This window comes from Lissotriton helveticus, chromosome 4_1 (assembly GCF_964261635.1).
Source record: "Lissotriton helveticus chromosome 4_1, aLisHel1.1, whole genome shotgun sequence".
NCBI lineage: Eukaryota > Metazoa > Chordata > Amphibia > Caudata > Salamandridae > Lissotriton > Lissotriton helveticus.
The window spans coordinates 1,050,990,892-1,050,994,776 of NC_136063.1; positions in this window are offsets into that span (position 1 = coordinate 1,050,990,892).

The window sequence follows — 3,885 nt, forward strand, 5'->3', positions numbered from 1 at the left end:
GGGGATTTTAATATTCCACTGTGCCCCTTTTCATTAACCAGGGTGTGCAGGATACATGATGACAGAGGAGAAGGATATACTAATTTTAAGCATAGTATCTACGGAGAGTCCTTGAATTCCGTCCTCGCAAAATTCGACCTAGTCGTGTTACAACCTGCAGGAGATGGTGATGGAAACCCCGTCCCTACCTTCACAGGGAGGAATACAGCCACAATTATTGATCACTTGTTGGTCTCAGAAGATATTTGCAAGCATTGTGACACTCCGGTCGTACTGGATCTTGCGATCAGCGACCATAATTGTGTCACAGTAACATTGCTTGTTTGGGGTAACAAAGTATCAGCAGCCCAAACTGTTGTCACTGATATCGTTCCTTGTAGACCAAATGCCCATCGGATAAAATGGAAGGGTGATAAATCCAAAAAGTTATTGGTTAAAATTGTTGCCGCATGTTTGCCCGATTTGTATCTCTGCTTGGATGAAAGTACAGATTCTCGTGGTATATTAACCAGCTTTAACAGGATTAATAATATAGTTGAAAACACCTTGACCTCTACTAAGCATACCAATTGTAAACCTAGGATAGGTTGGTTTGACTCCCTGTGCACTGAGTCGCTGCAGAAGCTCAAGAAGGCTCTATCTACTAGGCCCAGAGATAGGTCAAGTATTTTAATTCTTAGGGCAGCTTATAAGGGGCACTTAAAACGTCGAAAGCTGGAATTGCAGGAGGAAGCATGGGATAATTTGACCAAGGCTGTCGAATTATCGGACAGCAAATTGTTTTAGGATACAGTTAATTGTCCCTTCCTCAAGAGTGATGACACACCAGCCCTCACTGCTCAAGTTAGTGGGGATTGCTGGGTTACTCACTTTGCCAGTATTTTCGACCCACAGAGGGCGGTGGATTCACCCTTGGCAGAGGTTGATCCATGGCCAATTGCCCCCTAAGTATTACAGTACCGGAGGTAGATCTTGCCATTAGGATTAGCAAGGGAGCGAAGGCCCCTGGTCCTGACGGGGTGCCCATAGACCTGTATAAGGCAGATACATTGCTGTGGGGTCCCGTCTTGACTAGGGTCTTTAACGCTGCAGTCATGGAAAGCACACCGCCTACCTGGGACGAATCAGTAATCATTCCAATATATAACAAGGGGGATAGGTCGGATGCTAAAAACTACCGCCCTACCTCCCTTTTAGACTCATCACTTAAAACCATGAGTCGGGTGCTGTTGGCAAGGTTAGAAGAGTGGGCCGAGGGCAGTGGTATCCTTGCGCGGTCCCAATTCGGATTCCGAAAGGGTCTGGGTACCGTTGAGCAATGCATAAATTTAGACCTTCTAATAGGGAAATACACCCCTGCCAAGCAGGGATCACTTTTTCTGTGCTTTGCTGACCTAAGCAGCGCGTTTGATCTTGTTGATCACGCGCTGCTATGGTCAACCCTTTTAGAACAAGGTGCTCCAGCAGAGATCATTTATTTCCTGGCCAGATTATATTCTAAACTCTCTGCCCGCATTAGATATGGTCAAGGGGGGGAAGGCACTGGTTGTATCAGTGTGAAGTTTGGTATCAGACAAGGTTGTGTCCTTGCGCCCCTTCTCTTCTCCCTCTTTATCAATGCAATAGACATCGAGCATAAGAAAGTTAGTTCTGATGCCCCGTTAATAGATGGTCAGGCTGTTTCCATCTTGCTTTATGCCGATGACTCTGTGCTCCTATCCAGAACCCCTCGTGGTTTACAGAAATTGATGGACAAGTTTGCGGATTTTATCAAGGAAAAAAATTAAAAATTAATAATACCAACATTTTCATTATGCCATGTGGAAAGAAAATGAGGAAGTTGAAATCTTTCCACATAGAGGGACAAAAAATAGAAATTGTAAAAAAAAATTATTTGGGCATAACTTTTAGCAATAACGGAATGTGGTCACAGGAGATATCCAATGTAAAAGCCAAGATGTCTAAAAGCGCCCACGGGGTCTTTAAATTTGCAAATAAGCTTCGCGACCGCCGTATACATGATATGTTACACATATATCGCTGTAGATGTGTTGCAATTGCGCTCTACGGATCCGGTGTCTCGGGGCATTGTCGCCACGGGGACTTGCAAATAGAAGAAAACCGTTTTTTAAAAAGATTGTTATGCCTGCCCAAGTCCGCCTCCAATGCGCTAATACACCAGGAATTGGGCCTGGAGTATTTATCAGATTTAATCTGTCTAAGACCATTGTTGGTGTGGAGAGCAATCTGGCATAAGAAAGTAACTGGCTTTACGAGGAGTATTATTGCTGATTGTCTCCGCCTAGATAAAAGCTCACTGATCCCATGGATAAATTATGTTGTGACAACTGCAAGGCATTTATTTAATCTCAATCTCCTGGATGATCAGGAGAGCTTCTCTGATATTTCAAAGAAAGAGCTTAAGTCTTCTTATCTGCATAAGAAAGCTCAAGTGCGTAGAGACTCTACTAAGTTGTTAACTATTTCTCAGTATTACTACTCCAATAGGGACTCATCTGGATTTTCCAAATATTTAAAGTTTGTTACCAGACCATCTCATCGTTTTGTCCTTATCAGATTAAGACTTGGAATTGTCCACCACTTGGTCGCCTTCCCAGTCATGAAAAAGTATCCCTCTATACCATGTCCATGCGACGGGGTCACTAAACAGAGTACTGTGCATTTCCTGTTTTTGTGTGACCTTTATAAACATCTTCGCGTTGCCTATCTAAAACCATTATTTATAAAACGGGCAACTACAACGGTAAATTTGGCAATGAGGTTACTGTTTTCCTTAGATGATCCCGATATTTGTTTTCGCACAGCCATGTTTATTTTGAAATCTGTGGCCGCAAGGAATAGTATGTTTTTTTAATTATTCCGTTTTATTGTATCACTGTGTTGTATCAAATCTGTCTTCTTAATTCCTAATGATTTATTCCATGAAACATTTTTATGGGGTATCCCCATTCGAGTTTTATAATATGAATGTATATGTATTGTATGCTTTTATGATTGTTTTTAATAATCGAATAAAGCTTTGAAACTTGATTTAGATTGTGGTGAGAATAGTAAATGGCACCCATTTAATGTCCAACGCCATTCTCTAAATGCCTTAGATTGGAATGGATATTTCCTTTTTTACATGCATTATTAATATTTGCATCCGTTTTATTAATACATGACAGTTTGTAATTTTTAGTTTTTCAACATTTATTCACTGCATATATATATTATTTAATATATATATATTTTAATACATAAGAAAAAACTTGTATTGTTAATTTGAACATGTTAATACCTCTTTAAAAAAATACAAGTTATATATTCTTTAAGAACACTGTCTGACTTTTGTATTTTACAATATTTTTCAAGTATGATACATTTATATTTCTTAAATATAAATATATATATATATATATATATATATATATATATATATATATATATATATATATGTGTCCAACATAATTATTATTATTTTTTTCCAATTTTGCTTTTTTTCATTTATATTTTTCATATTTTTTATTTACCAACATGAACAAAAAAAAGATATTTGAGAAGAAATAAAAAAGAATAACAAAATATACAATTCAAATAGACAATCAATAATACTGGCTTACACTGGGTAAAAGGAGGAAAAGAGAAAAGAACACAGAGCTAATCAAACCAAAGCATTCCACACTATTTCTTAGATTCTTCAAAACAATATTCCCCAAACTTTCTTTAGTTTGCATAAGGCTCGATTCCCTCTTATTTTAGCCAATGCTAGTTCCATATCATATGTTTCTTTAACCAATCCCCACCATTCAAAAGCAGATGGAGGTACTCGTGAAATCCAGGCCCGGGCGATTGTCAGCCTAGCACATACCAATAGTACAGTGA